Genomic DNA, 24,128 nt, shown 5'->3' on the forward strand with positions numbered 1-24,128 from the left:
GAAGCAGACAAACAGCAAGCATTTAATTCAATATCTCTCCTATTTTACAAGGTTTTAAATCCCAATTTTGTTCTGGGCGACCAGCTTAGAATGAGGATACCAATTAAATATATAATATGTTTTACACAGATACGAACGGCTTCGAAGTTTGGTTTTTACCTTTATCTAGAGAACCGTGGAATTTACATAGATTTGTAACATGCGGGAGGACGAAACACCCACTCATGTTCTTGTACGCTGCCCAATGTATGTAGAAATAAGACAACAGTTTCTGAATAAATATGTAGCAAACATAGTTAATTATGAAGATAAAGCTCTAGTTCTCCTCTCAAATGTAACACCAGATTCAAAATTTTTCAAATTCGAATTTATTTCTCAAAAAACATACACAATTATAATAATCTAATATTATAACATATAAAAATAATACAAGAAAAATACTATTAAGTATATAAAATGATCCCAAAACTGCAGTATATTATTTTTTTATGTCCATCTATGTTTAAGGAGTAGCCTACAAGGTAAAACCTGTGCGTAGACCTGAGTTGCAGTAATATATTTATTCAATATAAACTAAGAAATTGAACCAAAAAAGAACAAAGATTAGTGGAACTTACACACAAATATAAGTTTGTAGATTAAATTAGATAAAAGTTAGTAAAACACAATAATTATTATTCTATGATAAAAAAAAACAAAACATAAAAACAAGAAACAGTTGGTGCTTAGAAGATTTTTTCTTCAGTTTTATTTGATCTTATCCATTCCTCAATCTCGCAATTTAGTTTTTTGCTCCGGCTTGTATTTGCAACAAAATGAGTAGGAACAAGATTTATTATCCTCTGTGATAAGTAAATGAATTGTCTTCTACATACATTCAAATCCATCCTCTCTTGATGGAATGTTTCTCTAATAGGACGTAAATTTAAATTCAAGTTTCTTTCACGAAGAAGAAATTTATTTTTATTCTTCTTAATATATATTATCAAATTTTTTATGTACAGCTGTCGAACAGTTAGTACTTTGAATTCATTGAAAAGATCGCTTGTAGGATAAAGTCTGGGTTTGCCTAGAATTGTTTTAATAATATATTTTTGAATTATGAAAAGTTTTTCGAAATGTGTGTTCAAGGCTCCACCCCAAGCTCTTATTCCATATTGTAAGACAGCTTGTGCATAAGAGAAGTAGATTAATCGGTATATTTTCAAGTTATTTAGTTCTCTAATTTGATGAAATTTATATATTAGAAATTTTATTTTTAAACACATGCTATTTATATGAATATTCCATCTCAGATATGGATCCAACAGTATTCCCAGGTATTTTACTCGGTCCTTTTTTCGAATTTCAGGACAAAAGCAGTGATTTGTTGATTGTTGACAATTGCAGTTTACTTGGTGTATTTTAATACTTTCTATTTCATGAGGTTGTGTTTGGGCATTGGGTGAGAAAGTCATGAATACGCTTTTAGAAGCATTTAAAGTAAGCAGATGTTCATCGAGCCAAGATTGTGCTACTCTTAGACCATTTTCTGCGCTAAGGCGCACGTCCTCCCAGGAATTGCCAGTGAAAGTGAGAGCGGTATCATCAGCAAAGGATACGATTGAGCAGTTCCCAATGTCAACTTTAAGAAAATCATTAATATAAATTTGGAAAAGTATTGGTGATAAAACAGTGCCTTGAGGCAGACCATATTCAGTAAGTTTTTTATTACTTGATAAAGTATTCAGCGTAAGTAGTTGATACCGTTCAGTTAGATAAAATAAGAGATATTTACAAATATATATATATATATATATATATATATATATATATCAAGATATTCACAGTCACATTACGTGGACACTGAGAAAATGGATTTACATAATTACTGAAATCAACCCTTTGAAGCTATCATTTTTACAAAACTTGACCGCCTCCTGCCTTGATAAAAATCTCTTTGTCTTTCACGCTGATGTCATCCGGTAATAACGCAACCACTTGATACAAGAGGTTCACAAAGAAGAACAGATTTGAGAAAATTCCAAGCTGACTATGTGGAACATTCCTTCAAACATTCAGGTGTTTTGAGGAATTTCTTCTTTTGAAGTGTCGGAAACAGTGGTCAGTAATCATAATTTGGGTGTAGTTTTGTTGTCGGCCACCTCTTGGCGAGTTTGGCACTCGGCCAAGAACACAATCAATGCACAATGTGTTTGCTGAGTTGGCGGTGGCGGCGTTGGTATTCTGCAGGAATTTCGCGGCTTGTATTGAATTACTACTCTGTGGTCCTACTACTACATGCAGAGAAGAGCCGGTTGGTGGTTTCTGCAAACATGGTCAAGGACTGCACACTTTTCAAACATCTCTCTGAGTGGGAGCCACCTCAAATTCCCAGTTGTACCTACTATACATACACTACAGTCCTTTGGTTGTTCCCTTTGCCAAAACGTGTAATTGCAAACTTCATGTGTGCATTCTACAGAATAAGATCATATTCTGAATTTCTCGTTCCATCTGATACTTCATTGTTGATAATGATAAACTCCTTCGAATTTACTGTTGTGGACGTTGAGATTGACGATCCATATCACTGTATACTGTATACTGTAGTAATAAGACTACAAGAATTCTATTCCAGTAGACCAACTTACACTTAAGACGAATTTTTCACACTGTAAGTTCATTCATGACACTTGTGAAATGGTATTTTTTATATATACCAGTGTAGCTGTTAATGTCCCTAGCCTGCAAATAAATTTGCAAAAAGTTAAGGCCGTCCGGCTCGCAAATATACTGGGGTCTGACCACACCTCTAGCTCAGTAATAGATGCATGAATACTTTCAATGTAATGAAACACCATGGGTTTCAGTAACTGATAATTAACAATTCTTACTGCTGCTCTCTTGAAGATATTGAAGATTACCAATAAGGAAATCAAAAAATAGTTAGTGACTGATTATCAGTAACCATATATTCAATCGAGAATGATGAAAATCAACTTTTATTCTTCTAATTGATTTTTAAAACGCTTGTCATGAATACAGGTATGCACCAATTTATCCTTTCGAAATTCCTTGATTCTTCCTTGGTTCTTGAAGTTCTCTGGATCCTTATATGATATATTGTAGACTTATTATTATAAATATCGGTAGAATTTTGCTGGCTGAATAATAGGACTATCATCAAAGGATGATAAGTGATGAGTGCTCTTAATAAGATCAATATTGATTTATTCATTAATTATATGTGCTGCAGAATAAAAATGCTTGGTACCGAAACAGCTCAAACTGTATATGACGAGATGAATTAGGAAAATAATAAAATCTTCTAGGATCTTGTATGCTGACATAAAACACAAATATTCCCATGAAATAGTACAGATATAAAACTTCCTTACAAATAAAATAACTTTTCAATAAATAAACTCTTTAATATTTCAGTTATCACAGGAATCGTTCGTTTTCACAATATTGTGAGCTGTAACAATACATATTTATTTATTAATACTGATATGTGAAACTGGAGGTCAAATCGGAATTTAACAAATTGGAACCTGTTCAGTCTATAAGTTCGATAGCACATACTTTCAACCAATGAATAATAATCAATATGAAATAATAATTTTAAAATCTCATGGTATGTGGCTTCGTGCCATGCACGGGAATAAGCTTCCTATAATATCAAATATATCTCTAAAGAGAGTTCTTATTAAATATATTATAGTGGTTGACACATTGTGAATTTCTTAAACTTGAATAAAAATTTATATAGCACTTTAAACAATTCCCCAATTCACTGATAAAGGCCTTTTAATAAGCTCATTAAGATAACTAGCACTCACTTTAATGATGTTCTGAAGTTCTTGTAAAATAATTAATTATCTCCAATAATTGATTAGTCAAATCCTTTCGACTCCGCTGGGCTTGTGTATGGTCCAGATTACGTATAAGTCCCTATCAGTATTAATTACATATTTACGGGAATAAATTACAGTTAAGAACTCTTAAACAAACACTGAGTTCACAAATAATCAAACATTTATTACACATATTTAATATTTGAGAAAGGGACTGGCTTGAGGCTTTCTAAATTAATTGGAAAGAGACCCTATCTCCATATGCTGCTGTATCGGTCGAGTTCACAAGCCAGAAAGAGTAGTTCTCAGAAAAATTCTCATCTCTTCCTCTAACAATTTGTAAGCCTTCCTCTGATTGGCTTTCTAGTCTTTGTAAAACGTGATGTAATTGGTTACTTAAGATTCAGGGTTTCTCCACCTTTTGTTATACAAAAAATAAATAAGATTATATATAAATAACTTATTTAATAGCCTGTGAGCATTCCAAATGGATAAATCTCAATATATGATACTACAGCACTAAGTAGATTCAACTTTTTATGTGAGCTTTGTATACTCTTGATTTTTCATACTTTTTTAGATTTCAATAAATATTCGAATAACATAATAATTGTTTTTTTTCCATTACATAAACCTTCTTTAACATAAAATATTCACAATTATCTGAGTAAAATATAATTTAATTCATAATAGTCAAGTGATCAATCAGCTGATTTGTTTGCATATTAAATCAATAAATTGTCGACTGATCCAAGATTGAGTGACGTATTAAATCAAAATGAAGGATTCTTACCTCAAATTGTACAAGCAATCTCTTTTTTATAATCTGCCAATTATAAACTAAGTTGCTATATAATTTTATTTCTGCCAAAGAATTCTCATTATTTCATAATTATAATTTTCATGGTTCTCTTATCGCTTTATAGATAATATGACTACTCCTCATCATGAATAAGATTCGATTTTATTAGAGTGTTACCTTGACTAGGCTATCTGTTCTTTCAGTCTCACAATTATTCTATCAAAAATTAGTTGGTTTCTTTGAAATTATTCTATGGTGTCAAAACACATCGTCATATAATTCGCCCTCTGATTTCTGATACAAAACAATAATTTGGGAATATAATATAGTTTTTATGATCCTAGTGGTTTTGGGTCAGGAATCATACAAATAACAGAGCCTGTTAATAAAAACTAGTGAGAAATGTGTCTTCTGAAAAAAAATTCAACAATATGCATAATAACAAATAAATTCAATTCAAATATATGTGCCATACATCAGCTAACCTCCTACTACATACAATACTAAAATACAAATAATCTCCTCCTCAACAAACAAACATAAAACATTTTCAAACAATCCCTCTGCCCTCAGCTATGAGCGGCTCTTTGTGGTGCTACGCCGCTAAAGTGTTTCAAATGTTGGTGCAAAAACATTGTCAACCTAATGACACAATAATTCTCAGGCTTGTAAGACTTAACAGTTCCCTTTGCGACTATCACATCATGATTTGTATATTCAACTTTTCCTTCTTTATTAATTCTGGGCTTCATATTCATACAATAAATGATCTTAATAGCTAGTCTTTGGTCATTTACCAACAAGAGATTCTTAGTCATTAAAACACATGAAAGTTTGGCTTAATATAACTTGATTGAACAATGCAGTTTTATCATTTGCCAGATAATTTTACTTCTTTTTCTTTAGATAACATATTAATAATAATAATGTACTTTTTATAATATCTTACACATAATTTACACATTTATGACACTTGAACATTTTGAAAAATGACGGTTTTGTAGGTAATGATTAGGCACTGGTTGTTTGGGTTCATGGCAGTGAACGATTGATTTTATCAGATTTTTATTAACTCATCTGTTGCCATCTTGTGATCTTTGGGTTGTTTGGTAAGTTGGCTTTTAATTTAAATAACTACTATTTAATTAGTTTGTGAGTGATGAAGAATGTATAGATGGCTTCTAAATTTTCTATTCATCTTATTTCAGGTGCTGGTTTAGCTGATCGAAGTGGATAACTCATCAACTGAACAACTGCATTGTGTTGTGGTCGGAATAGGTACATATTCTGCAGCTGGTAATGTGAGTGACAATTCAATCATAATATTTTTGTTTACCTTTCCTATCTTTAAATGGCCTGATAATACGGCTTGAGGTTAGAGATATTTTCCCACCAAGTTGAATTTGGCTTGCTTTCTTTGTACAGTTGGATTGTGTTATGTTTAGTTATGGCTGCAATTTTATATAAGCCAGTATAAATACTAAAGAATTTTCTTGTAGTTTTTTCTAGAGCATTCAAGAGTCTATGACTTTTCAAGAGTACTTCATCTCTGACACTGAATTCAAACTGTTTGGATTTGCTATCATGATAGTGCTTTCGTGAGGTTGCTGACCTTTCTAATCTCTGTTGTACTACGAGACAAATATCTAAGTCAGGATAATTTGCAGCGTTTGATGGAGGAAAGTCCATTGATTTCTCAGTAAATATTTTGTTTCTTTCCCCGAAAATGATTTCTACCGGGGTGTATCCTGTGTTTTTGTTTATACAGTTGTTGAAACACTCTTCTAGGAATGGCAAATAACTAACCCAACTTTGATGTTTTTCAGAGCAGTATGCCCTCATAAATCGTGAGATCTCCGCCATATGGCGCTCTACTGGGTTCGAGCTGGGGGAATATGTGGAGGTTTGAGATGATTTGATGTCAGCCAGGTCAAGTATTCTTTTCCATTGTTTGCTACAGAAGTATGAAACATTATCTGACAGAATGCGTTTAGGCTTCCCTACTTGTGGGGTCCATTTATTCACTACACAATTTGCTAGGGCTTCCCCTGTTAGTTTGCTGATTGGGAAGAACATGGTGTATTTTGAGAATATGCATGTTAACACTTTTTTCCATATTGTGCCATAGGTAGAGGGCCATAAATGTCTGCTGAAACTAATTCTAATGGAGCAGTTGGCAATATTGATATCATTTCTCCCCTGACTTGATATTTTAGATGTTTTGTTCTTTGACATAAGTTGCAGGCTCTTATCACTTTGGCTACTTTTTTGTGCATGTATTTGAAATAACATGCTTCTTTCAGTGTACATATCGTTTTTCTCACTCCAAAATGACCAGTTCTTTCATGGGTTCCTCTAATCACTTCTTCAGCTATCTTTATTGGGATGATAATTCGCCAGTTGTAGTTTTGTGGTGTGGTACAGTGAAATAGGAATCCTCGGTATCTTGTGTACTGTCATAAGTAATCAGGTGGTTCAGACGATCGTTTCTCCAATAATTCTAGGATTTGAGATAACTTGGGGTCTTCTCTTTGTGCGTCTTGAATTCCTCTGGGTGTCAGGGTATTTTTGTTAACCCCAGGCTGAATATTCTCGGCTAAACTTTCATCCATTTCCATCACATAGCATTTCAGATTTGTGTCATTACAGTAGGCAGTGTCTAGTTCTCGTGACAGAAAATCAGCTGTTGGTTTTGCTTTCCTGGTAAATGTGTGAGATCGAGGTCGAACTCCTGTAGGGCGGGAAACCATCTTGACAATCTATTATGGTTTAGTTTAGCTGTTTTGAAAGATGTAAGAGCCTTAGGGTCAGTGTTAACAAAGATTTTGTTTTCTAGCAACAGTGTGCGGTATTTCTTACAAACTTCTACAATACTTAATAACTTTTCTTCTGTAATTGATAACGTCTCTGTGCTGGATTCAGGGTTTCACTAAAAAAGGCTAATACACCTTTGTCCCCTTCTACATTTTTCTGAAATATTTCCACTCCTATGGCGTAATCTGAAGCATCTACATTTATATAAAATGGTTGGCTCATATCAGGATGACTCAAGACAACTATTTCGAGGAAAGATCTTTCAACTCTCGAAATACTTTCTCTTCTGTCTCTGTCCATTCCCATGCTTTGTTTGCCGATAGTACATGACCAATTGCATTGTGAGCCACTGTCAATCAGGGCTTGTAAATTTGTCCCATGCAAATTGCAATACATGTAAGTTTGTATCTGACTGTCTGGTGTTGCATCAATATTGTCAGAATCTTCTAGGAGTGTCTCATGCTGGTCGTCCCGGAAAGTAGCGTTTATATGGAGAGGTTTAGTGGGTCCCTCTAATTTGGTAGATGGATAGTTCTCCTTTGACTCAGGGGTATCATATAGTCATATAGATTTAGAAGCGCTTATTTCTTGATTTGGTGGTGGGTTGTTAGCTTGTTGGTTTTGAGTTGTTTTTGATGCATGTGCCACTGTATAAGATGTATTTACTCTATTGTGATTCTGATGGTTTTTGTCTTGACTCTTGAAACCTCCATCACGTTTATGATATTGTTCCCATTCAAGCGATCTCTGCCATCATAGTATGCTCCTTTATCATGTTGTTTACCATTTTGATGTTGGAATCTATTCCTGGAATTATCATCAAATGACTGACCTCTATTAGTATTCTCAGTATACTTCATAAATGACGAGCATTTGTTTTGGCATTTGCCATATGATTTTCACCATTATAATTCTGTCTGAAATTGTTGTTATTATTTTGAGGAGAGTGATTGGAGTTTCCTGCTCGATCGTTTACCTGACTTGGTTCAGAAGTAATGGATTGGATACAGTGTAAATGTTCTATCAGTTCTTTGCAACTGGGAATAGAAGATACCCCCAGTGTCATGCGAACACGGAGAGGAAGTTTTTTGAATAGTATATTTGCCAGTGTTGAATCAGCCAGAGATTCGTCAAGTTGGGAATTCCTATACATTTTATTGGCCACAAATTCTGTATAGGAGTACCCGCTTCTACTATCATAGGTGCATGAGATAATTTCTGATAGTGCATCCAACTATTTATGCTTGCTCCAATATTGTTGCAGGAACTTGGAGAGGAAATCGTCCAGGCTCTTAAGGTTCCACATCCGGCTCTGGAAGAACATCAGTGGCTCACCGAGTAGGAGACTAGACAATCGGAAGCGCCATACTAGCCAAGAGGTGGGAACCAGTTCCTGAACGGCTCTTATCTGATCTACAAACGGCCTAGGTTACATGTGACGATATGAATTGTCAAATTTTCCAAGGTTTTGGAAAAGTTGAGCACCGCTTACAAGTTCAATCGGTGTATAATGAGCTTGGCTGGCTGGAATACTCCCTGCACTTGTCTCTATTCTGGATATCCTTTCATCATTTGCTGCCCATTTACTATTCATACACTTTTTACTCTCGTTCATTTTGTCATACAATTGTGTTAGTTTTAATTGTTGTCCGCCTATAGCATTCTCTAGCACGCTTTATCTCTCCCTTGATTTAACTCCTTCTTCTGTTATAGATGTTATGTCTGTGTTTGCATGCTACTTTGTACATTAGCTATCTTTTCTATTCTATTACGGTTTTTCTCTACCTTTGATATGATCTCACATTTATTTCCAATATATTCTCCCTTGTGACTCCCATGATAGTGGTACCTAGCTCCTTACCTGATATGTCTATTTGTTTTCCAATTTTTTTGGGCACTTCATCCAACCACTCATTCACTAGACAGGTGACTTCATCTATACGAGTTTCTAATTCTTTTATAACTGAAGATTGTATACCAATTTTAATGTCCATCATACTTTTCATTTCTTCTTTGAATTCAGAAAATTTTGTATTAACCCTCCCTCTCTTCCATTTTTTCAACACTTCCTTGTACAGCTTTGACATCCTCTTGGATGGTTTTGGTATTTTCTGCTCCTTTATCCTGGCTTGCTTTTATTTCTTTCATCAGCTCCTTGGTTGAGCATGAGTTTAAATTCACTCGAGGAATCGTTCATCATGTGATGAGTAACATAGCCGAATGAAGAGTCTAATGTAATATTGCGCTTTTCCAGGTTGGTGGCGGCGGAGGATGGCAATTGGGTGGCGGGCTTCCCTGTTCCTGTGCTTGGAGCGGTCTGCAGAGATGTCAGTGACGGGTTGGACGCCCTCACTCCTTCATCCCCACCAGCTGGGACTTTCATTGGTATTCATGGCATCGACGGCATTATCAATCCTAGTGGAGGACAATTGGGCTAGGTTTTGTGGGTCGAGATTAGCGGAGCATATGCTGCCTCCTTTTCTCTCCTGTGGGGTCTCCGCTGCATTGTCCTGGGGGTGTTGATCAGCTGGTGTCATGTTGGTAGGATCTTGGGGATGATCACTAAAGTAGAAAATTTGTGAATTAGCTGGAGACTGGTTCATGGTGACGATAAGAGGAGTGAGAACACATAATGAAATTATGTTCTTTATCATCTAAGATAATTCATAGTAATGAGATAAAAATCACATTTGATGCTTCATTTGAGTCAAGCTGTTGAGTTCATGGACAGAAATTGAAATCATCGTTTTTTTTCCTCTAAGGTTGTTTGAATGGCTTCCTTCCTTGGTGTTGGAGGAGCATAGTTCGGGAGTTTGATACTCGTACTGTTTGTCCAATTTGACGCTCAGTGTAGTGAAGCTTGCAATGCAATCTCTCTCTTTCCCTCTACTTTACCACCAGACCACTAATCCTCGAAAAAGAAGGTATTCGAAATAGTAAGTCTTTCATGGAAGAACTCACCCCCAATGAAAAAATCGATTCACAGTTGCAGGCTTCCATAACTAATTGATTGTTGTAGACTGGCCTGGAAATGTTCTTGGCCCTTGAAGCCTCTTGAAGAGGCTAGCCACTTACTGTGAGAAGATCCACTTTCGACTGTCAGCAATCCTCATGAATAACATCAATGCTTCCCATTCAGTCAGTGCTGACCGACTCGGGTACTCTAACGGGTAGTTCACTTTCAACAGTCAGTATTGCTAGTGAATAGCACCAATGTTTCACCTTTAACTAATGCTGACACTGTCTCAGTGTAAAGCTGCTTGGTTGTGTGTCAGCGTACCTAATAAATAACATCGAAGCTCGTCACGTTCAACTAATGCTGACATTTTAGAGTGAATTTCACTATAGAGCAGCTTGGTTGAATGTCATCATACCTCGTGAATGATATCAATGCTCTTTGTTTGGTAGGAAGTTTAGAAACACCCCCTGTGTTTTGTTCCGCAGACGTTCCAATAGGTACTCAATATGAATGTTCATACTGAAGCACACTGCCAATTTATGATGCCAGAATAGTGTGATATTCGTAGAAAGTCACTTGTTGCAAATCTTGAGATTGACACTCAAAACTAAAACTGCTGCAACAGTCGTATGGGAATGCGTGAAATAGTCGAATTATACATGAAATGAGAGATAATTGAATGCTCTACAATCTCGTGATTAGCACATTCTTGTTTCACCAATACCAGATTATCCTACTTTATGGAAATATGAAAATAATTGAAAATTGAAAAACTTCTGTTGAAAATAACATTAACAAACGTGATTATAATACAATGATTTTAAATACAGAGCAAACTATACAAAAATAAATAAAGAAGCATAGATATGCCACAATTGAACCACAAATTTATATTATTATTTAGTGTGCACACTACTCTGTTTCAGTTCTATTCACTGGGAGAATGCAAACATTTCCAACTACCAGAAAATTTAGTGTTCACATTGAATTAACAAAATTAATAGTATAATAGAACAGTATGACATTGACAACGTCTGGCACAGTGCAATCGGTCACAAAATCAGGAAGCAAACCTGGACGAAAGGAGTCCCCAAGGTCATTATTTCCGGCCACTCAGCCAGTTCAAGTCTACCAAGGAGACAGCTACCGAAACTGCCCCACTCATACCTCCCCCATACTTTACGAGCCCAAGTATAAACATTGGCTTGTTCAACCAATTAACGTTTCTAAACGGATACTTATAATGAGAAACAAAAAATTGCATTGGCTAGTGAGTTAAAACCCACGTATGCTAATATAAATAAAAAACTGAAAATTTCACTGAAAACACAATAAAAATTCGATATTTTGTAAAAAAAACAAAAAAACATGAATATTTTGTTATTAAGAGTGGACCACTTGAAAGAGCATATTTTGAAGATAATTGTCCTAAAGTTTCATTGCTGTGGTGTTTATTGTTTGCATTTGCAGGAAGTACGAAAAATGCTCAAAATGTACACTTCAAGGTCACACATAGGCCACAATAAATTTTTTTGAATTTTTTCAATAGCATATTCGGTTTTGACTCAATGAACTTTAAAGCTTCCAACAAAAAAAAGTTGAAATTTTTTTTTGTTCAAACAGCCTTAACAACAATATAAGAGGGCGAGAAAGTTTCATATTAACTGCTTATGAGATGGGTCTAGAAAAGAATTATGATTAATGCAATAAGTTTTGAACAGTTTCAGAATAAATTGATACTTTCTCTACCGCATCAAACCTAGACTAAAGCTTTATTAATTCTTCCTTCGATCGATCTTGAAGCTACAACTACAGCAAAATGCTTGATTATTAAAAACATTTCCAAGCAAATGACAATCCAGAGTTCACTACTTGTGAGCTTGAGAGTCAAAGAAGTCTCTTCACTAAGCAAATGTTGAGAAAACGATGAATAAACACATTTCCCGCTCGAGGTTTTAATGCTGGGTTAGAAATAATTAGAGTCAGCTTTGGCACGGATTGAAGCTGTAAGAAACAGAGAGATTTCATTATTTGGGTGGGAATCAACTTCACGCTATCAAAAGCAGATATGACTCTGAGAGCTTTAAGAGATTTCGCCCACAAGTTGAGCAAACTCCGTTGAATAAATATTCTTAGTATAAAATTCATTTCGACATGTGGCCAGGCTTCAGCCACACAAATTCTAGAGTGAGAAGTTTTTGCGTTAATGGAAAACCTTAATAAATGACATCTCTCATCTCAAGGGAATTGGATCTCTGAGGAAGAGAAAAAACTTTAAATTAGAACAAAAGAGACCATTGGTAACTTCTTTGTAAATCAAAGTACTCATTGAAAAAAGAGGCATGAACTCGTTTTCACTAAGAAAAATCCGATTGAAAATTTCTACTTGAAATTTCGTCTAACACTCAAGAGAAGTTGCAGTGACGTTTGAAGAGTAAAAATATACTACTCTTTGAACTTTTCCAAGTTTAATCGTGTAAGAATTCTGTAACTGATTTAATCTACTTCCTCAAACTTTTGAATGTAGAAAAGTTGAGTTGGGAAAAATTAATTGGTACACCTCATCCACTTTTAAACGAAGATGTAAACAGAATAACTCTGGAACTATTATAAGTTGAGAATTTTTGAAATCTTTTAGAAATATAACGATACATCTTTTCCAAAAAGCAACATTGTTCGTGGATGTTGATTTACATGATTTGAGTTTCTGTTCATGAAGTTTAATCATGATTGAAATTTATCGAAAATAGGGGTTTGATAAAAAAGTATATATTTTACAAATTGTCGTTTTTTCTTTAGAGCTATTTTTGAATATAAATCTGAGTAGCCTTTTTCTATTCTTTTTCCAATCACTTGATAATGTCATTATATAGCCGAAACATGTTGTGACGAAATAATTTAAAAAGGAAACGCGGATTTACATAGTTATTAATATATTCCACTCTATTGTTGTGCTCATGAGCTGAAGTTCACTTGAATTTGGTTCTGGCAAGCACAGTTACACCTCACAATTCTGTATTTTTAAAAGTGAAAGGCTGGAATAATGTTATTTTGTTCTCAATTATTATGCAATCCATGTAAATTGTAAAGTAATATAATCAACACGGCAGTTGCCAAACATCAAACGTATGCATTATCATCCAATATTGAATTATTGGAAGTTTGAATATCTGATGAAACGTTGCCAAAATGATTCACGGATGGCAGTCAGGTAAATTATTTTCTGGTTTGGACGACAGTTTGAATGAATTTTGGATGAGTCAATCAATCTGGTTTGTTTCTTTAACAAAATTATTTTTGAAAATAGGAGAATGACCTCTATTGTACACTCCTACAATCAATCAACCACTTTTCATGTGGAAGTAACTCTTTTAGGATGTTTTATTCAATGCACATTCATTGTTGAATCATGAAGTGAATTTTTATACTTAAGAGGGTTCGGTTGTATTTATGATACTCAAATTTCAAATACAGATAATGCCAGTTCTTAGAGCTGCTTATATAGAACCGTAGTCATCGTGTCTCCATGCAATAAAAGTCATCATGTTTGGTGAAGTTACTGAGTGGACGAGAAATGCGGACTGCTGAGTTTTCAAAAACCAAGTCCACAACATACCACTGGAGTTGAATTTTGTTTGTTTTTTTCCACAGCACATTAGAACAAGTGGTGTTGGATTACTTGAATACTTTGAACCATGGCATATAGAAGATTATGTTTCCTATGAACAGTGCTTTCCATTGTTATAAAAAAATATTCATATCCTTTTCTAAGAATGGACATTCATAATAATGTTCAAGATACTCATATTCACGTTTTCACAAGATACAACTGTATTATATTTTTCAATCATCCAATCTTCATTCTGACTTCTAAGGAATAATTATTATAATGCTTTGGATAGGTATTTTTGCATGCAATAGAACAGCTCTTTGCCTATATACATTGCAACTGACAAGTGCAGAATTCCAGTGTAAGGAATTGATAAAAATTAATACTCCAATTGAATATATTTTATTTATATTCATGTCGAGGCTCCATATTCCTTCTAGAATAATTCAAGACTTAGAATGAATCAATCATGTGAGCCAATTTGTTACTAGGTTACTACTTCTATTTGCACTACTTCTTATGTAGAGATGAAATTGATAATGATTTTTGAGGTTTCTTACGACTTATAATAATTATGGAAGATATTGAGAGATAGATGTCACAGTTGTTCTAGTATAACAGTTTTGACTGCATATTATCTTCTTCGAAGCACTATTGCCCATTTTCTCCATTCTCTATGTCAACGAATTTCTGAATTGAAGGTTACTTTATTTCTCAATTCAAGTATGACATCCTTCGCGGATGATACTGCAGATATTTTTCACGGTAAACTTGGAATGAAGCTCATACCATAGCTGAACAAAACATATTACGAACTGGCTGGATAGAAATACCTTCAGTCAAAATATAGATAAAATTTACTACATAACCTTCTCAGTAAATAAAATAGGACAGCCTAAAAGCTTGTCGATAATGGAGAGTTAAAGATCCACTAGATATGCCAATCAAACTTAGGAAATTGTAATTGTCTGACTATAAAAAAGTCACTAATATTGAATACTTGGCAATCGTTATAGGTCATCATCGAAAGTGGGATGTATTATAAAGTCCGTCTGTAGAAGAATTACATATTTATCTTACAAATTCTACAAGAACAACAGAATTCTAAACTAGAGACCCCCTGGGTTGAAGAACTCACTCATGAACTGTTTGTTGTATTGATCTCTGAGATCCGCAACTTGTAATTATACAGAGTTGGTGAGAATTATTATGAAAACAGCAAAATATATATTTTACAAGTATGATTGATGTTACAGTAGTAGGTAGGTTTCATGGGAATCCTATTCCAATTGAAAAAACAAACTTTATGTTGCTTCAAAACTTTTGTCCGCGATCTTGGATCAGTCATATGGATCCAACTTCATTTGGAATCCAGTTTCATTTTGAATCCAACTTTATTTTTTCAAATGGGAAGGTGGTCATGTAATACATGATTCGGATAGAGTTTAAAAAAATAATAATAATAATGGCCAAACCCGTACATCTATATCTCAAACCGTTTAAATGATCACAACATTTGAAGATACTAATAGATGATACAAACATGAAATGAATGAGTACGGTACCTATACATTGAATAACCAAGTGTTAGTGAACATCAATAATAGTATGCTTCTACTCACATTTCAACACTTTAAACGAAAAACATGTCAGCAACTGCTATCACAATTTTTATTAATTACGGTACGTGTAGGCTATGTTACATGTCTGTCTGTGATGACAGACAGACATTAACGGAAGCGAGTTTTAGAACTTATGAATCAATGTTGTGTATTATTTAGCTGAAATTTAATCATGTGTCGGCGTATAAAGTCTGTCTGTCTGTCTGACAGTCAGTGTGACAACTGCCAAATAATAGAATCAGCTTCGTCAAATGAATGGAAAAATTACAGAAATAGTATGCAAATAATTGCAGCTGACTGATAAATGATGAATCAAAACAATTTTTTTCCTTATGCACTTTCAATGTTATTTTTATATCCTGAAAAAGGACGAAGGCGTGAGTCAATCTTGTTGTCCAACGAACTTGACCTGTAAAAAGGTTCGAAGAATTCGTGTTCAAAATTTGAAGCTAAGAGATCAATTCTCTCTAAAGTTCTTGTCGAACATGCAAACATACAGAAAACAACTTTGGGCTCTAGTAAGTCAGAAGTGAGAACTTTGCTAACGCTCGTTCAATAAGAAAAATTTGGAAATGGTCTATCATGCTCTTGTTAAATAATTCTGCAATATGGCATAGCTATTTTGGGGGGTTGTTTCAACCCCCCAAAGTTATATTGATAAATATTATTCGTAGCACAAAAACTGATTATTGAAATATTATTCTTAACAAACCCAGATAACATACAACCGGAATGGTTTTCAGTAAACTCTAGGTAATGACAATACGCCAATTATGATTGAAGAAAAACGTCAACGAATACTTGATATAATTTAAATCCAATTCAAACTTCAAACTCAATGCTCAAATACAGCTCACTGCTCAGGTTTATCACATATCACACCAATATTGAATGTTTAAAGAGACAGTTGATCTATACAAGTATAATACTAGAATGATGAACCTTATCCCTTTCCAATAATAAACCTTACTAACTTTTTCTTCCATGTCGACGTATGAGACTCAAGATTTCTACTCAAACTATTGAATACAATGCAATTTTCTTGGCTATATCTGTTAGAAGTTGACTAGCTTAGAGTGTGGCTTATTTTTCTTTCTCTCTCTTTTTTCATCTCTTCTACTCCAATTTTCCCTTTTCCAATTCTTTTGATTCCTGTTTCCTTCATCCTTGTTCTTCTCCCCTTCGGTTTCTCGGTGTCGTCTCATTTTCTCGTCATGTTTCTTCTTCAGATTCCTGCCTTCTTCTCTTGTTCTCCTCCCTCTCCACTTCCACATTTTTCCTCCTCCCGTGCAAGTTAGCTTGGTATTCTTCTATATATTATCATGTTTTGTTACATTACCTTTTTATGTATCCCAGGCTTAATATGTTTCACTATATTTCATCAATCTGTCTATCCCCATTCAATTCACTTTCTCTCGATATTTATTTACTATTTGACCTAATCTCTCTTTGTCTGATTTCTTTCTCTTATCCATGAACACTTTCCCTTTTCCACTTTTCATTTTCAATACGACACATCAAAAAAAAAAAAAAAACAAAGTAGACCTAAGACATCTTAAACTAGCTAAAGACATCATGAATTTTATAATATTCGAAGAATCGCTTCATCATCAAAAAGTTTTTCTCAATATTCATTTTACACATACCAGTATATTTCATTCACTCACTTTAGTAACAACAAAATTTGATATAATCCACAAATTTGGTGATAAGGAAAAATTCCAAGATGATTGAAAGTTAGGTAAGCGAGGAGAATAATGAGAAAGTTTAAAAGTTTAACTATACAGAATTCTTCTAGATTATATTTTCTCAAGTACAGAGTTGTCGAGAGGTGAATGAGAACACAGGGATTTCAAATGGAACGTGTCAGCATCAAGCCTACCGAAGTTCCGAGAATCCGACTCTCACACGCGCATGTATGTTTACATTGTAGATCGTCTCGGCTTGCGAAGGGCAGAATACAGTTAATTTTCATTGCTGATACAGAATGTAGTTAATAGCGAGAAATTACAGTGATCATAGGCGCCGACTACTAGTGTCCCTGCCACTTCAGCCCCACCATCAATGTTTATTTTTCTACTCAAATGGAGATTGTTCAACAAATTAAGATTGGCTGGTTGTGAGGCGGCTGACAATTTTGGGTGTCATAGTTTAAAATGAAATTATGGCAATTAATGAAAATTTTTGCTATCATAGTTCAAAAGTTGAATTATTCGAGTATACAGGTAGAACAAACATGAGTTTAGTTTCAACGTGTATCTGTCTCACAAACAATTATTGAAAGAATAATGTCAACTCAAGTAAGTGACTGCACCAATAATATATTCTAGTGCTAGCAGGTTTTGAGTCATTGAGCACTGCTTTTCAGTGATACAGAAAAGAGAAGTAGCCTCACAATAAGAAAAGTCTACACATTGTTCGCTAGACTATAAAAAATCGCTATTCTGAACAAAACATGGATTTCAGCATTACTCTTATGAAGTAGGCATATAGTGTCACCAGATTTCACAGAAGCCAGAAAGCTTGTGAGCTAATTGTGTGAGAGAAAGAGCGAAAAAGTAGAGCAAAGGTCCTGCACTCTGATCCTAAAAAACTGAGGATAAACCCATCATATTCGTTATTCAAAATTATCAAATCTACTAAGCATGATTGAATTTGGCATTGGAAAGTGCCAGTATTGGAAAATTGCGGTTATGTTCGATAATTCACAGTTTTACTCCAATGCATCTCATTTCAAAAATATTGAAGATAAACATTTTTGAATATAGCTAGTTTGTGTAGAAATTTCTACTCTTCACACTCCAATGAATTTTAGCAGGAATTGACTCAACATGGAAAAGTTACACATAATGGAAAGGGATAGATTTTGATTTTCCTTTTTTTCATTATCTGTCAGTCAATTATCATCCACTAACTAGAGATTGATACAGTAAAAAAACAAATGATTGCTATAGATTTGTGGAAAATTTCATCCTCTATAAGTCCTGTTGTCTCGGATTTGTCTTCATCCACTCCGTTTAAACTCTGAAGCGAGGCAATTTAATTATTATTGAACGAAAATCCTAAATAAATGCTGCAAATCACCCCGAAAACCTCTGCTACTGCAGACATTGACAACAGGAATAACAGCTAGATGGAAATTCGATGAGAACTACTATCCAAAAATTAGTTGCCAGCCCGGGAATCGAACCCGGTACCTCCTAATTGCCAGTCAGGAATGCTTGCCCTTACACCAAACTGACAATTTCTGGATAGCAGCGCTCATTTTATACGAAGCCACAGCGGCCAACCAGTTACAGATGGAATTAAATAGAGAATGCATTTATTCAAATGCTAATAAATATATAATTATTATTGAACGAAAATCCTAAATAAATGCTGCAAATCACCCCAAAGCCGGGCTGGCAACTAATTTTTGGATAGTAGTTCTCATCAAATTCCCATCTAGCTGTTATCCCTGTTGTCAATGTCTGCAGTAGCAGAGGTCTTCGGGGTGATTTGCAACATTTATTTAGGATTTTCGTTCAATAATAATTATATATTTATCAGCATTTGAATGAATGCATTCTCTATTTAATTCCATCTGTTGGAGGATAAATTTCTTGAAATCTTCGGCTTTTTTTTAAATTCACACGATACTAATTTCAAAACTTTTCTTGTATTTAATTCAATGAACGTGAAAGAAAGAATCCTGATTCACAATTTGAATTCAGAAAAACATTTTTCTCAAAATATGGAAGCATAAACTTTTACCAGACAAATTATAAAATTATGAGGTAATTATAAATTTTAATTTTAATAAAAAATGGCATGGTTGCCTGTAAAGTCGGTATGTGGGCGAAAGTTTTACCTGACAATGACTTTGAGTGGTAAAATAATTTTAATGTGAATATTCATTCGTATAGTAGAAAGAAGGATGAAATAATAATAGTAACAATTTAAAACACTTATTTTATTTAAACATAACCTATTCACTTATGTCGCAAGAAGCGCAAGACATGAACCGTTGGGAGCCTGGAAAGTTGTGGTGCAGTCGCAGGAGATTGCTTGTGGCGCCTGCGCAGGTTGACTGCTCCGTTTCACTCTCTCTCTCCAGGTGAATGCCTTCGGGTTGCTGCTGCGTTGCTCGCCACTGCTCCTATTCGTGCTCTTTCCAGACGACCGTGAACCGAAACGAACGCTCTCACTCGCTCTCATTGTGAGCGCATAACGCGGAGCATAACGCAGTTTCTTGAAGTGTCACCCGGCAAACCAATTTATAAGACGTTGTCACGTCAAAAATTATTCCATACTTTTCTGGCTTTGTATGGGAATAACTTCCTGAACTATATTTAATTTATATGGAATAATAATATAATGGTTTATGGCATTAATTATTATTTATGGACATTCATTCTCAAACAGATGAAAACAAAGTCAGCTTGATATCACGTTTTGGAGCCGAGATATAGTATTTTAATTGCAGTTTCGAACTTCGGGAGTGTGGTCTTGTGATGGAGGGGGGGGGGTTAAGCAAGCAAGGGAATAATGCGAAATGTTATTCCAATACCTATTTTGGCAATAAATCCAATTCAATTCAATAGAACAATGGAAGCTCACGTTTGTTTTTTTATGCTGACTCTATCAAAAAGGTATACACTCTCTTTTTCACTCTTTATTCTCGTGAGTGATTCCCGCGATGACACTTGGCACGTGACATTTTCCATATTACTTATCCTACCTCAATCACTATTAACACGGTGGGCCTCCTACTTTATATTAAAAAATATTATTATTATTAGTGCAGTATTTTTTTTTTAATTGAACCGATTAAATGGTTCAATGGTACATTATTCACAGTTCTACTATACTATACGATAATGCGGTTGGTAGGCCTATCCTTACAGAAGCTTTTGTGTCTTTGTTGAGATCATGTTTTTTCACCTTCAATCAATTAATATTGAGATAGAGGGACAGAAGTTTTAGTTATTATTTTTGAGTTCCTATGCCATCTACTGTTATTTTTATTTGTACTCATTGGTTATAAGAATTATAGTTATTAAGACCAATTATAAAGTCACTTTTGTAATAGAAAATTACATCATTTAATGTTTCACTCAATAAATCACATTTTCATCTACATTATAATTGAATGAGCGTAAGAGAGTTCTCCCTTTTCACTTAGTGAAGGCCAAAATCGTTGTCCGTCTGTTTCACTGTTTGTAAGTTGGACAAAAACTTCAGAAAGAATCGATCAATCAGCTTCAAATTCTGAACCCTTGTTCTTCAAACCTTCTTGCATTTCAGATTCATTGAACAACGAAATTAACTCACTCCTTCGACCTTTCTCAGGATATACAAATAACATTGAAAGTGTATAAGAGAAACATTTGTAGTAATTTATCATTTAGTCAGCTGGAATCAACTGCATGCTATTTCTGTAATATTCCATTCATTGATCGTTGCTTCATAATTATTCATAATATCAACAATACAGCTAACTTCAATTATTGAAATAATAAGACGTTGTCAATACCACTTAAATTTATTCGAAAATTAATTCATCTTACAGAACCAGGTTTCATGGTAACACCTACCAGATCTTCAGCTGAACTTTGGTAGGTTCAAGTTCAGGTTGAGCTGGTTCTGTTCAAGTTCAGCTAAAGATGTGATAGGTGTTACCATGAAACCTGGTTCTGTAAGATGAATTAATTTTCGAATAAATATGCAGTGGTATTGACATCAACGTCTTATTCTTTCAATTACGGAGAAATACCACAACATCTCATATCATACAATCAAATTATAACTTTAATCAATTCTTCTCAGTTCAATTTGGAAAATTAATGAACGATCTGAAGATGAAATGAAATTTTTATTTGATAATATAATATTGTTCTGTATCTACATAAATCGGCCAAGTTTAAACCGACCGTGATCGTCCATTCATGGAAAAGGCCACCATGGATACAATTTTCACTTAAACTTCACTGGAAAGATGAAAGTGGAAAATGAAGTAGAGAAAAGAAATAGATATAATGGAGAAGGTCAGCAAAGGAGTTAAGGAAAAAGAGAATAAGAAGATGAAGAAGAAAGGAAGAAACAGAAGAAGAAAAGAAAGATGTGGAGGAAGGAAGAGGAGTCTGATTCACTTGGATCTGTCTGTATTTCCTATTAGTTAGAGGATAGTTAGATAGTTAAGATAAGTTGGATAGGAAACAGGAAGAGTTGGCGGTGAAGGGAAGTTGAAAGAGATGTGTGAGAGATCAAATTGAATATTATAATGGGAAAACTCTGGAAAGAGAGAGATTGATTGATTGATTGAGTACTTTATTTATGTAGATTACAATATATACTGGCTTATACACTTATATACAATAGCTTACAATACAGCAAAATTATAGATGAATTTACATAATATAGACTTAGAAAATAATTATTGAACTGTATATGATATGAAAAATCAATTTGTAATATAATAACTATAGATAATAATTAAATTGTTATGCATCTACATAAATTGGCGGAGCTTTGGACTTATCAATGTCCATTCTTCGGGAAGAATATTAAAAATATCCTCCCCACTAACTCTCTACCAAAACGTTAATTTCATTATTTAAACTAAGGATCTATATTTTATTAATGGAAATATTGTAGGAGTTTTAATCATATGAATACTTAAGAGAAAAAAAAACAGAAAATTGATAAAGTAAAATAATTATATAGGTAGATAAGATCAAATAATTGATTGATAAAATGAAGTAGGCTGAAAGTAGATCAGGGATATCAACTTTCAGTAATATACAGCAGTATGCAGTGGATAATTGAAATAAAATGAGTTTATATAATATATATATACAATCCGTTCTATAACAGGTTTAAAGGTTTATATTGGTGGAATGGGTGAGGGATGGTTGTCATGTGATCGTTCTAGGGCCGGACAGTTTCAGTCATTTGTTCCAAAAGATGTTTTTTTAAAGTCAGGATGAAACTCGCTCAGCTCTCGATGGACCTGGTAGAAACAGGAAGAGGCTTCCCTGCACGACAGGCACTGACTAAGAAGGATTTTGTGAAAATAGTAGTTCGATGATTGGGTATCCTTAAGTACTTTTTCCGGTTCTAGTTTGTGAAGCATCTATCCTCCTACCTTCAGAGACAAATTTGAAATCATCTTTAAAATAGTTCGGATTACCGTATTTCAAGATATCTCTAACAAGCTTGACTATTCGAGAAAGCCTTTGATCGGGAAGCTTTAATGTTGAACTAGCAATGTGGGCTGGGGTGATATGATCATGGCCTTGGAGAGAGTAGACGAAACGTAGACAATAAATTTGGCAACGCTGTAGTTTATCATTCAGAGTGATTTGCATATCGTTAAGAACAGAATTACAATACATCGAATGTGGGAGGATATCGTGCATTTTCTTCAATGCATGCATGGCTGAGAATACCTTTTTACAAGTTTTATTCACTTGTTCTGACCAGTCAAGAGTATTATTCATAATAATGCCTAAATTTTCAACTGAGCTACAGTAAGGAATGTCATTACCGTCTACACTAATTTTGTGAACCGATCCAAGGTCAATATTGTTTATAAGACGAGAATATCCAATTATAATGGGTTGTGTTTTGATGGGATTAAGCTTAAGGCCATTTTTCTTTGTCCATTCCACTATCGAATTGATATCCTGATTCATTATTCCAACTGTTTCATTAATTTTTTGTTATGGGACAGCTTAAATAGATTTGAAGGTCGTCTGCATAAGTATGGAAACTGGAGAATTTGATAATGGAAGAAAGGTCATTAGCATACAAAGTGAAGAGGAGAGGGCCTAAAATTGAACCTTGTGGTACTCCATGCATAACGTTTTTCCAAGTTGACTTTTTGTCACCGACCGATACACATTGTTTCCTACCTAATAGATAGGATTTGAACCAAATTAACGAGTTGTGACTGAAACCAAGAATAGCCAACTTATTCAAAGAGACTGTATGATCAACAGTATCGAATGCTCTGGAAGAATCAAATAGGGTGAGGATGGTGCATCTTCTTTGGTCCATAGCTAACCTTATATCATCAGTGACACGAAGCAGAGCTATCTCAGTTGAATGGAATTTCCTAAAGCCTGATTGAAAGTTATGAAGCTATTCTTGTCTAGAAATTTTACAACTTGAGCATGAATGAGTCTTTCCAGCACTTTGGACAATGCAGGTAGAATACTGATTGGTCTAAAATCCTCAACTTTATTGGGTGATGGAACTTTATTTAGAGGGCCAACCAGAGCAAACTTTCAGTATTCAGGGAAATTGCCTTCTTCAAGTGACTTGTTGAAAATGTATGTAATGGTTGGTAAAACAGCAAATAAAATCTTCTTGATAAATTTGATAGGAATTTTGTCCACACCCATAGCATTACTATGAATACGTTGAATTGCTTTGAAAGTGTCTTCTTCTGAGATTGAATGGAAATGAAATTAATCAGTAATTGGTGAATCTAAGTTTG

At 34.3% G+C, this 24,128-nt stretch overlaps 1 long non-coding RNA gene across 1 annotated transcript; it reads left to right on the top strand.

Annotated features, from left to right (window-relative positions):
- The first annotated feature begins 8,532 nt into the window (after window positions 1–8,532).
- LOC120351368 lies at window positions 8,533–10,979 on the top strand. The gene is made up of 2 exons (XR_005571344.1): window positions 8,533–8,834; window positions 9,710–10,979. It is a non-coding gene; the product is annotated as an uncharacterized LOC120351368 (long non-coding RNA).
- Window positions 10,980–24,128: the final 13,149 nt, after the last annotated feature.

The sequence above is a fragment of the Nilaparvata lugens genome, chromosome 5, assembly GCF_014356525.2.
Source record: "Nilaparvata lugens isolate BPH chromosome 5, ASM1435652v1, whole genome shotgun sequence".
Taxonomy (NCBI): domain Eukaryota; kingdom Metazoa; phylum Arthropoda; class Insecta; order Hemiptera; family Delphacidae; genus Nilaparvata; species Nilaparvata lugens.